Raw genomic sequence first — 12908 nt, forward strand, 5'->3', positions numbered from 1 at the left:
TGGTGCCAGCACAGAGAAGAGTCTGGATGTCTGTTTTCTGTGTGTTTTGAGTGATGGAGGTTCAAGCCGAGCCGTACTGGAAGCTCTAAGAGCTCTTGGTGCAGATCTGGCTTTGACCATCGCCATCAAGTATGAAGGAGCTGGTCCGTTTTTGGCTTTGTAGGCCAGAGTTAGGGTTTTGAATCGGATGCGGGAGGCAACAGGAAGCCAGTGGAGGGAACGCAGCAAAGGAGTCACATGACTGAACTTCGGAAGATTGAAGACGAGTCGTGCTGCAGCATTCTGAATTAATTGTAGTGGTTTGGTGGCTCTCAGTGGAAGACCAGCCAGTAGAGAGTTGCAGTAGTCAAGTCTTGAGATGACAAGAGACTGCACAAGCACCTGAGTGGCTTCCTGAGACAGAAACGGTCGAATTCTTCGGATGTTGTACAGGAGAAATCTGCATGACCGAGTCAGATTTGCAATATGGCTCGAGAATGATAACTGGTCATCCATTACTACACCAAGGCTTCGTGCTTCTGCCGATGGAGTGACCAGTGAGTTGTCGAAAGAGATGGAGAGATTGTTGTGAAGGCTCGTAGTTCCTGGGATGAACAGAAGGTCAGTCTTGCTGGGGTTGAGTTTTAGGTGATGAGAACTCATCCACATCGAGACATCACTGAGACATGCTGAGATGCGGGATGAAACCTGAGTGTCGGAAGGAGGAAAAGAAAGGATTAGTTGAGTGTCATCCGCATAGCAGTGGTATGAGAATCCATGAGAAGATATTATTTCACCCAGAGAGCGAGTATAGAGTGAGAAAAGAAGAGGACCCAGCACCAAGCCTTGTGGAACCCCAGTGGAGAGTCTGCATGGGGCAGATGTTGCCCCTTGCCAAGTTACCTGGTAGGAATGGTCCTCCAGGTACGATGCAAACCACTGCCATGCAGAGCCAGTGATTCCAAGGCTGGTGAGGATGGAAAGGAGAATGACTCTAAGGTAGACGCCGTAACTAGTTGGCCAGTTCCCCAATCCATCAAAGACCTCCAACGTTTCTTAGGGTTTGCAAATTTTTACAGACGTTTCATACGTAACTTCAGCAGTATAGCTGCCCCGCTTACAGCGCTCACTAAGAATGCCACCAAAGTTCTTAAGTGGTCCCCTGAAGCTGACCAAGCGTTCCAGAAGTTAAGCTTTTAACTTCTGGAACGCTTGGTCAGCTTCAGGGGACCACTTAAGAACTTTGGTGGCCTTCGTCTCTGCCCCCGTTCTCATGCATCCGAAACCTGAACTACCCTTTGTAGTAGAGGTGCACGCTTCTAATACTGGCATAGGAGCAGTTCTCTCCCAACGCAGCGGTTCACCGCCTAAACTACATCCCATAGCCTTTTTCTCACAAAAAATGTCACCAGCAGAGCGTAACTATGGGATAGGGGATAGAGAGCTGCTGGCTGTCAAACTTGCTCTAGAGGAGTGGCGTCACTGGCTGGAAGGGGCTGCACATCCATTCACCGTTCTAACTGATCACAAGAACTTGGAATATCTCCGTACAGCTAAACGCCTAAATCCCCGTCAAGCTCGTTGGTCATTGTTTTTCTCTCGCTTCAATTTTTCTATCTCGTTTCGACCAGGTAACCGTAATACTAAGGCTGATGCCTTATCCCGAGTTTTCAGTTCCCAAGACGACACATGCCACGCTTCCGAGTCTGAATACATTCTGCCATCCACAGTTAGAGTAGCAGCTATTAGATGGGAAATTGATGATCTCATTCAACAGAGTCTAGCTAACACACAACCTCCGGAGGGCTGTCCTTCTCACAAGATATATGTACCCGAACGATTTCGTGATCAACTCATTGGCTGGGCACATGCTGCCCTTACTTCTGGTCACCCCGGTGTTACACGTACGCTACAACTGATCTCAGCTCGTTATTGGTGGGAAACCATGCGAGCTGACATACAAGCTTTCGTAGTTTCATGTTCTGTCTGTGCACAATGCAAAACACCCAAAACCCTTCCAGCTGGTAAACTATGTCCTCTGCCTGTTCCTGAAAGACCATGGTCTCACATTGCCGTAGATTTTGTTACTGATCTACCTGAATCAGAAGGGTACACTACTATTCTAGCAGTTGTGGACAGATTTTCTAGGGGGGTTAAATTATCCCCTTTCCTGCACTACCTAATGCTCTTCAGACAGCTCAGGCTATTTATACTCACATTTTCAGACATTTTGGTGTCCCAGAGGACATTCTTTCAGATAGAGGCCCACAATTTACCTCCAGAGTTTGGAAATCTTTCTTTGAACACTTAGGTGTCCACGTCAGTCTCACTTCTGGGTTTCATCCCACTAGTAATGGGCAATGCGAGAGGGTAAATCAGGAATTAGGAAAATTTCTGAGGTTATATTGTTTTAAACACCCTACTAATTGGTCTCAGTACCTCATTGGGGCTGAAATAGCCCAAAACTCTCTCATCAACTCCACATCTGGTCTCACTCCATTTTAGTGCATTCTGGGTTACCAGCCTCCGTTGGCTCCTTGGACAGCGTCGTCCACTGAGATACCTGCTGTTGATGACTGGATGAAGCGGAGTGAGCAGGTGTGGGAGGAGACGCATCAACAGATTTCGGAGGTTTTACGCAAGTATAAGGAGCAGTCCGACAGACACCGTGGTACCACCCCCCAATACCAACCCGGAGACAGGGTGTGGTTGTCGACCTGGGACTTGAGGTTTAAGGGGGCCTGTAAGAAACTGCTGCCTAGGTATATTGGCCCATTTAAGGTTTTGTCTCAGATTAACGAGGTGACTTATAAGATTGAGTTGCCTGCTCAGTACAGAGTGCATAACTCGTTTCATGTCTCTCTGCTCAAGCCTCTTGTCCCAGGTCCGCTTGCTGAGGGTGTTCCTGATGACGTGGAGGGGGAGGATTCGTCTACCTATGCGGTTCGAGAGGTGCTGGATTCACGCAGGCGTGGCGGTGTGCTCCAGTTCCTCATAGACTGGGAGGGTTACGGCCCTGAGGAGTGTTGCTGGGTTGCCGCCAGTGACGTGCTGGATCCTGCTCTACTGGCCGAATTTCATGCACGTCACCCTGGTAAGCCTGCTCCTAGACCCCGTGGGCGTCCCAAGTGATCACTCTCTTCTTCGGCTCCGGTGCGTCGGGGTTCCCAGTCTCGCAACCCCCGCCTGTCCGGCACCTCTGTGGCTACGCCTGTTCCTCCCGCCGGTACTCCCTGCCCGTCGGGTGGACGTCGTCGTGGTCGTCCCCGTTCCGGCTCCGTTCCGACTCCCTAGGGGGGAGGTACTGTCACGTCTGGTGCTGTTAGCTCCTCTCTTGGATTACCTCTGGCATTGGATCTCTCGTGTATGAACTCTGGACTGTCTCTCGTTTATGGTATGGTTTTGTCTACATTGCTCTGGTTATTGGTGATTACCCATTTTCTGTATCAACCACGTCTTACATCTGTTTATTTTTATAATAAACGTATTGTTTTATCAGTATCTGCACGTGTCTGCAATTCTGTACAAACCATGACAGTATGCAAATTGTGATATCACTGATGTTAATAGTTACTGTCTAAGGGATGGTTATAAAATATATATATTTTAAAAATTGTCTCTCTTAAAATAATAATAATTTAACTTAAGGACGTGGCACTGCAGACATGGCAAAACAAATTTCATCAAAGAAATCTGTACACAATGCATAAAAGTGCTTTAACTACTTAACAGGTCAGGATTTTTGTCAATTGTCTGCCTGACATTATACCACTAAATCTTGAGGATTTATAAACAGCTTTCATGTTTAATAAGGAACATTACTGAAAAGCATGATTGTAATTGTAATTGAAAATATAAAAATATTTAAGTAAATTTGCTAATGTCAAAATATAATGAATAAAATCATAAAATTGTCTCTTTTCTGAATTTCATTTTGAAATTAATATTTTCCTGAATACAAATCAAACAGTTGATATCCTCCAAACCTTTAGTTTCATTATGTTTGTCTAGTTTTACGTCTATTTTCAAACATGCAGAATTTGGGTTGATTCCTGTTATTGATCTGGAATTATTAAGTGGAGTAGAGAGTGAACAGGCAGCTTCTCCAAGTGTCCTGTAAAAGGTTTCAAAGCCCTCAAATTTTTTGAATAAAAAAAATGATTTATTTTACTTCAGAAAAAAAAGGGTTTTGTATCACCTAGACCTGTAGCCTGTATACGGGACAAGGCATTTTAAAGAGTTAAAGTGAAGGTTAACGTTCTTCTACATTTATTTAATGTGTTAAGTCAGAGTTAATCTTAAGTATTTTATTGTTACACAGTGTTTATATAAAACACTGCATTTACAGCTTACAGTTTGGTTCAAAGTGTCTCGTCATGCTACAAATGAAAAGCAATAAATTGAGCACTTTTTCCCAGGGAAAATGTTTCCTGTTACAGAGTGATGAACTTTCTTCACACACTATTCTATATAAACCACAGTCACCAACTCTATGGGTAATATTTCCATTCCAGTGTTTCCTGCTAAACGCACACTGTCAACCTGTTTCAGCATGTATCATAAATCATTATTTGCAAATTACATCCAGCCTAATGAGCTGAACACACCCAGGCACATTCTGAAGGTTCTAAAGTTCATCAGTGATTTATTTAATACTAAGTGATTTATGATGTGTGTTTAGTGGATGAGACAGTGGATACACCACTGTTCTTGTTTTTTTTATTTTACTTGATATGGTTTTGTCACACCTATCGCCTCTGGTGTGTCAGCTCTGCCTTCACTTGCTGCTGACAACAAGCTCATACCCACAAACTCCACTTCCCATAATGCCCTGGACTCTCTTCAAACACACCACTGACCACATGCCACTGTCCAGGTCTAACTCACCTGATTTTGAATGACCTACACCTGTTCTTCTATGTAAATATACTTAGTTTCACATGATTTGGGCTCTGTCCGAACAGCAAAAAAAAAAAGCGTTTTTCATAGTTATCATGTTTTTCCTTGTTTACAATTTTTGTCTTACCTTTGTCATTGATTGCTTTCTACTGGCCCTAAACTAAACCTGGTATGTTTATGATTTTGTATGTTTGCCTTTTGTGGCCAGCCCTGCCTGTTTTTTTACTTTTCTTTTGGATTTGCCTTTAAAAAAAAACTCTTTATTGTATTCACACTTATTTCATCCTTGCTCAGTCATAACAGGTTTAGTAACACTGCTGACCTCCATCCATCAGTGCAGGGTTTGATTTTCTGCTCAATTGAGAATTTAGCATCATATGTAATTCCGGATTAGAACATCTACCAAATGTAGAAACCCAGCTGACATTTCAGCGTTTATTCACGGTTGAATCAACATTTAATTATGTTTTGATTTTGAAATATGATTCAATGTTAATATTATGATTTTGTTTTAACGTTTTACTTTCAACATGTAATAAACTACAGATTATGTTCCCTTTTCATTTTATGTTCAACACTCTTAAAACATGTTGTTATTTGAGGGTTTTGTAATACAATGGTTCTATATTTAACATTAATGATGTTAATCATGTGCAAGCTGGGAAATGTAGGCTACATAGTCTAGGCCTGTAACAATCAATGCATCACAAACAATACATGGACCAAACCTAACTATTTTTGCTGACCTTATCAATGCCAATTTTTGATATTCGCTATGTTGATATTTATTTTTTTTATATTCCAATTCCAATATCTAAATATTTGTAATAATTCAAAGTTCGAAAAGTGATGTGTTATTGTGTTATGCTATTATATACTATATTCTATATGCTTCTGTGTGTTAAAATGGTCTTAAAGTATAAATAATATTGTTTATTGCTATAACTTTTAGGACAATATCCCGTCCAGTAAATGAGTAATTGTGACAGGCTTAAACTTGCCCTTTTAAAATTATGCAAACTTTATTATTCTCAGACTATTTATTCATCGGTCTTTTTATCTGTCTGTTCTGGTCAGGGTCACAGTGAATCCAGAGCTTACCAAGAAAAAAAACAACTCTGAAGAGGGTACCAGTCTATTACAGGGTAACACACACACACACACACAAAGGGGTAATTTTAGCATACGCAATTTATTTGCTTTAGGGAAATAGGAGGACCCCCATAGGAACATTATAACTAGGAAAACACACGAAACACCTCTCACACAAAGTGACCAGAGTGAGGATTGAACACACCTCCCCCAGGTCTCTGGAGTCATGAACCATGGTTACTGTCCCACCCTTATTAGCAGACTAACGGTAAGTAAACAAATTAACCTCAGTAAGGATGATTACAAATGCAGCTGTAGCGAAAACTGTATGATGTTACCTTGGTGTTCTTTTAATGAGGTCTTTGGCAGAGTCCTATTCTATTGGTAATTCTTTTTTAAAGAGGCACATCTGTGTCAGCTATGGGTGAATTTGTTGTTGTGTATGAGAAACCTGGACTGCTATAGAATTTCCCCAACTGCTGGTGTGATGATCTGAGGAGCCATGGCGTGTGACAGTTATTTCTAGCATGGGTGTGGTAGTGGGGGGAAAAGTGGACGTGACTACTGACATAGAGAGAATTTGTTGCTACGCCCCTGATGTCTAGAAATGATGCAAGGGACACTAGCAACTTAGCTAACATATTGTTTGCCCTGTAAGAGGCACCAGATTATAAGGCACACTATCAATGAACGTCTATTTTCTAGTCTATTTTCATAAACAAGCCACACCGGATTATAAGACGCATTATGTGACACTAATAAAGAACAGGGGTGTCGCCATGTTTTATTTCTAATTCAGCAGGTCTCGCCACTCGGTGATGGTGGGGGGAAACTAAGTTAAGTAAAGCTAAGCTGAGTAAACAAAACAGTAAATCTTAAAAAATATATTCTAAAGTCAAACAAGCGTTGGATGTTAATGTAGACAGATTTCCCCCCTGAAAACTGTTTATTTTTATGAGTAAAGTGCTTCTGTTTATTTAAAGAAAGCCTAGATTTCCAGATTTCCACTAAGGCTGAATGCAGCATTATTCACATAAGCGTTAGCCATGGTTAGTGCTAGTAAATGCTGCCCGACAGCACAACATTGAGGAACTCTGAGTGTTCCGGTAAGCCAGGGATATATTAGCTAGTGGTTCATCCCATGTAACTTGTTTTAACATGGTAAATGTCCAGTCCAATAATACTCACCTCTGAATGGCGAAAGAGCTAGAGTAGTTAGCAGCTAATGCCAATGCCGCTCCAGCAGTGCACGCCACACTTGCCAACTCTCGTAGAGCCAATCAGAAAATAGATCGCTCTGTTGTTAGGCAGACCTAATCAAAGAGGGTGGAGTTTCAGCCAGAGTGTCAGGCGCAAAGAACTGTCTGATTCGAAAGTTGTCAGATTATCAATTGCCTAATATTTTGTACATAGTAGCTAATTTTGTAGAACCTGTTTTTGCATATTTGTGTATGATAAATATATTTACTCATATACATTAGGGCTACCCTGTTGTACAGTGATAGCTTAAGCTCCACCACATGTTTTTCATTGCATGAATGTCCTGACACGTTGTGTAAATGAACAGGGTGTGTTTTTAAACAGGGTCTCTAACACAACTTTATTAAACAGATAAATGTGCTACGTACATAAATGGGGGAGAGTGCTAACCGCTAATTCTGCTGATTTGCTAATTCTGCTGATTGCTGGGGGAAAAAGAGGATCATTATACTCATCAAGAGAGCGTGGCAAATGTAACTCACAATTTCTTGATGATGGGGGCAACAATTAGACAGCTTAGCTTGGCTCAGCTTAGCTTGTGTCATCTATATAACGCAATAATTCCAAGACTGGTGTGTATCTAGTTCATCAAGGGGGAAGTTGTTGCATATGGGTGTTGGCTGGGGAAATTACACAACAGCTGAGGTGAAGTCTTGGCGTGTTTGAGTGTGCATATATTTGGGGTGGGGGGTATCTATCACCTTTGCAAATAAACACCTCAACAGCTCTGGTGACAGGAAGTAATGAGTGATGCCTCCTGAGACAGCTGGGTGAACAATGCCACAACTGCAGCCCACTCCAAGTGTCTTTGGGCCGTTTTTGTGGATGTTTGTGAGAGTGTGAGAGTGTGTGAGAGTGTGTGTGCAGAGATATACAACTCTCTATATGTGTTCAGAGAGTTGTGCACTCTCTGAACACATATAGACCCATCCCCCACCTCCGTGAAGGCAGACTCCCTCCTCCGCACTCACAGAAAAAAAAAGTGGTTCAAATATTAACATAGGCCGACAGATTGAGTAAACACTGGACCCTCGCAGACTGGGCTGTTTCCGAAAGCAGCCTCTGAGGGTCATCCCGGTTCAGTTTCAGTTCACCAAGCAGCCAGGCTCCTCCCGGCCCGCTGCATTGTCCTGCGGTTGAGCTGAGAATGTGTGTTTAGTGTGGAGTTTTAAATGCTGAATGCTCAGTGCAGGCCTGCATCCTTAGGCCACACACAACATCTGTCAGTGTGTTAAAGAGAAAGAGTGAAGGCTGCCCAGCCCCCCCACCACTCTCCACACTCCCCTCTCCCCCAGGGTGTCACTCCGGCTCTTTGGGGGGATGGGAAGCTCTCCTTTGGGAGACTGAGTTGAATGGCGTGCTTTAAAATCTCCTTTTGTCAGCTAGCTCACGTATAGATCCAGTCGATTTTATAAACGCTCAGTATGTTTCTATTCCAGCCTGACATTTTCCTGCATACCTTCTGGAGGTCAACCCACGATCGTTATCAGGCCCCCTTATTAAAAAATTTGAAAGTGTGGTCTTCATTAGTAAGACTAGGCCTTCATTTCAGAATGTTTCTGTATCATCTTTCTTTATAATTTGTCTTTTTTTCTGTATCTTTTACGTAGTGATATTGATGTTGGCACTGTTCCTGTGTTGTTTCAGCTTTTAATGTTAAAATACTTTCACTTTAAATAACATGAGGCACTAACTGTATTATGAAAAAGCTTCCTTTGCAATTTCAGTGGGTATCATTTTTTGTCAACAGGAGAAAAAAAATAAGAGCATAATGATAAAGGCATTACAGATTTGGGTCTCTTTTAAAAAAAAAGTGTTTGACTGTGCTTTGTAGAGCAGTGTGTCATTCCATAGCAAAGGCAGAATTGAAGCACTCATCACTAGGCCTCAAATTTATCACTAAAGATGATACAGTTGCAGCCCATTGCACTCCAAGTACAGTATCTTGTTCATGGAGGCTGAAGTCTAGATGTGAAGTCTAGGCATTTCATTGATTTGAACTCCAGCTTCTCTCAGCCAATGCACACACCCTCTCACAGTCTGTTAACTGGGCAAAAGTGAGTCACTGAGGCTTGTCTAGCAGTCAATGATCTCTCACCTAGAGGTATGCTACCTTACATGACCTTTGAGAAACCTTGACACTGGAAGCAGTTAAATCCTCACAGCAATGCTCAATTTTACCCTTGTTTTCTGAAGAAACAATGAATAAGCAGGTTTCCCAATATTTTTTCAAAATTATACGTAGCACAATATACAGCTCTGGGAAAAAATTAGTTTCTTAGATTTTTCCAAATTGAAAACTTCTGGAATATAAATCAGGTGAAAGATGCCACAAGCCATCAAACCAAGCTGAGCTGCTTGAATTTTTGCACCAGGAGTGGCATAAAGTTATCCAAAATCAGTGTGTAAGACTGGTGGAGGAGAACATGCCAAGATGCATGAAAACTGTGATTAAAAACCAGGGTTATTCCATCAAATATTGATTTCTGAACTCTTAAAACTTCAAGAATATGAGAGAATATGAGAGAAATATTGTCTGTAGTTTATAGAATAAAACCACAATGTTTATTTTACTCAAACATATACTTATATATATAGCAAAATCAAAGAAACTGATTTAGAAACTGAAGTGGTCTCTTCATTTTTTCCAGAGCTCTACAGTACTATACAGCAGTTCTCATTCTCATTGGATACTCTATTTTTATGCATATCTGATATGTATATTTGATTTATATATATCTTTCCATTTGATAGATGGGCATTTTCATAAATATAACATGGTATACAATAACAAACTTTCTTATACAACACATATTCTAAAAAGGTATTTTAAAACCTTTTACATATGAAGTTTCTTAAACCTTTAAAAACCTTTAGAAAACCTTTCACACTTACAGATCTCTGGTATCTCTAAATCACTGCTCAAAGAACCTCTTTTGGTACTCTTTGTTTTTCCAGAGTGTAATTTTATTTGACCCACAAGGAAGTCCATAATGGAGAAGGATTTCTGGTTACTGGTGTTATTTGAGTTCCAGATGAACACCTACATACAGTATATAATTCAGTAAATCACCCCTCTCCCGCTTTGAAAAAAGAAAAAGAGAAGATTGATGTCAGATGGGGTTGGCAATCTTCCTAATTCCCAATGCAGCCAACGATCACACAGAGGTCTTTTTCATTTAGCTGTGCTCAGTTGCTTTACATTAAATTGAAGCATGTGTAGACTCCCGTGGCTTTATGTGACCCAGCTGAATCCCCTGAATGTGCTCACACTAATGAGTCACAGTGATACTGCTGCAGTATTTTTCCATGATAGAAAATGTGTGGCAGTTGTGGTTGTAATACAGTCCGTGTCTGCTGCTGTAGTCATATGGTTTACAGGAAGGATCAACGTGATGGTAAAAAAGTAAAGTTCAGCACTTGGATTGTGGATTAAGGAGTTGGTAGTGCTGGCTATTTGTTGGCTAAGGTGAAGCTGCAGTATAAAGCATGATGCAAGCCACACACAGGCTCATAAATGGAGACCTGTTGCTAGAGAAGCCATTTTCAACAACACAGCTAATAACATGTTTATTCTCCAATTAAAAGCACTTGAGGGAATTGAGAGTACACTTACAAGCTCAGATTTATTCCTATAATTCTGTGGCCTCATGCTAACTGAGATATTCTGATGCCATTGCCAAGATAACGTATCCTTCCACAGCACACATACTGTATCACCGTGTTGGCTCTGTTTCACTTTGGACATAATAAAAACTAAGTAAAATGTAGGTGGTTTACAATAAAACAGCACTGTTTATGGTGCCTATCAAAAGGAGCTGACAGAGGAGACTCAAGAACAGATTAACTAGTCTTTGTTCAGCTAGCTAAAGCAACACTATGCAAGAATTAGCATGTCTAGCTGCCCCAGCATTTGGCAAGTGTAATTGTTTAATTGTTTAACAAGAGCTGAGTGATACAGATCTATCACTGAAAGTGAAAGAAGCATGTGGACTGAGGCAGTAGTAATTTGTTTTTTTACATTTATTCGGTATGAATATAATTTAATCTGTGTTTTTCCACCCAGTTTTCAGACGTACCACGCTGCAAAAACTCATTTTAGGGGAGGTATCACCTATCATAACCCCCCAATAACAAAGCAACAAAGCCAGTAGTTAACATTAGCCATACCAGTGAAAGAATTGCACCATTAAATGACTATTAAATGACCACAATCATTTACATTAATTTGTCAACCATGGGCAATACAGGGAAATTTTATCTCCTATTTATATATTTTACTGAAATACACTGTAAAAGAGAGAGAATGAAAATTCCACCCACAGAGGTAGGTGATAGGAGTACTGTAAAAAAAAAAAAAGATCAACCAGGGTGCTCTCTTTGTCATACTCTTGCTATGTCTGTTACTATTATGTCTCACTTGATTGTTCTAAAAAAATTGTGCAACAAGCCCAATATGAAATGTCCTGATTTCCAGCAAATTATGATCTGTGGGTCTCAAGGAGCTACTTTTAATATATGGGTGAATTCCGCAAGTCATGGGAAAGGTGGGTTCTCTGGCTTCTTCCTATGTATATAGTGTTGGAACCAGCATGCAAAGCCTGGAATGAACATTTTTTAAAGATTATTTCCCTTATTGTGATTCATTGGAGCACTACAATGTTTTTGAAGGTGTTATTTTAAGATAAAAATGCTACATATTGTTTATAAGTATGTTTAGCCAGCACCAACCAACTCTCCACATTAGCACGCTATGATTAGGTATAGTATAATTAATATAATTAATTAATGTAGTGCAGGAGAGTATAGTGCTGTGTATAAATTGTTGTTGCTCCTCACTCTTTAGACCATATCTGTATGGCTGTGTGGAAGGGTGGTGTGATAGTTCTGACTCTTACCCCGTGTCCTGTCTTGGCTCAGCTCTAGGGGGATTTCTGAAGGCGGAGATGAAGAGAAGCCCTCAAAGAGCAGGAAATCCAGTGGAAAATCACATCCTCCACACCCCGCATCAACATTAGCCGTAAACGTCAGCTAAGCTGCAACGCTCTCTCCATCACACTCAGACCAGTTGCTTCCATGAACTCTCACATGCCAGCATGCATACAGGAACATTTACAGAGCATACGCAATAAGGTTTGCAATGTTGAAGAGCATTAATTAGCAATGTTTTATTTATTATTTAAAAGAAGATGCTTAGCTGATTTATATGATGTCATTTGTAACATAAAACAGCCCACAAGAGAGTGTTAATATAAATTATAAAAAATTCAACTTATTTAGATTTCATTATCTTGGTTACGAAATTCAAACATGTTTAAAGTACCAGAGACCTGGACCTGGATATTTTTTTATGCACCACATTTAAAAGGACCCTAACTTCCTGATTTTAGGTGACTCCAACTTCAGCCCAAATTTCAAAAATGCTAAAAAAGTGAGGGGTTAGTTTGGGAGGGGCTCTGGGTGATGTATGGGTTTAGAGCTGGGGCAGGAGGGAGAGCTGATTGGCTAAGCTGCAGCAGCAGCAGTGTGCCTCTAATAGCGGTGAGACACAGATGGTTGGACATCAGCAGGGGGCGGTACTATTGATTAATTGATTGATCTGCAAATTGTGATGTGTCTGCGTACTTTGGTACGCAGACACATCACAATTTGCAGATCAATCAATTAATCAATAGTAC

The 12908-nt window shown here is 40.9% G+C and overlaps 1 protein-coding gene across 2 annotated transcripts in view; it reads left to right on the plus strand.

The window, feature by feature from the left end:
• Positions 1-12458, plus strand: part of pwwp2b (PWWP domain containing 2B) — a 38554-nt gene extending 26096 nt beyond the window's left edge. The window contains exon 3 of one of the 2 annotated variants that reach the window (XM_049481644.1): positions 12151-12458. The gene's annotated coding sequence lies outside the window, so the exon portion shown is untranslated. Of the gene's footprint in view, positions 1-5955; positions 5980-12150 lie in introns of those variants that run through there. The other variant, XM_049481645.1, reaches the window with a different exon arrangement.
• The last annotated feature ends 450 nt before the right edge of the window (positions 12459-12908 follow it).

This window comes from Astyanax mexicanus, chromosome 7 (assembly GCF_023375975.1).
Source record: "Astyanax mexicanus isolate ESR-SI-001 chromosome 7, AstMex3_surface, whole genome shotgun sequence".
In the NCBI taxonomy this organism is placed as follows: Eukaryota; Metazoa; Chordata; class Actinopteri; order Characiformes; family Acestrorhamphidae; genus Astyanax; species Astyanax mexicanus.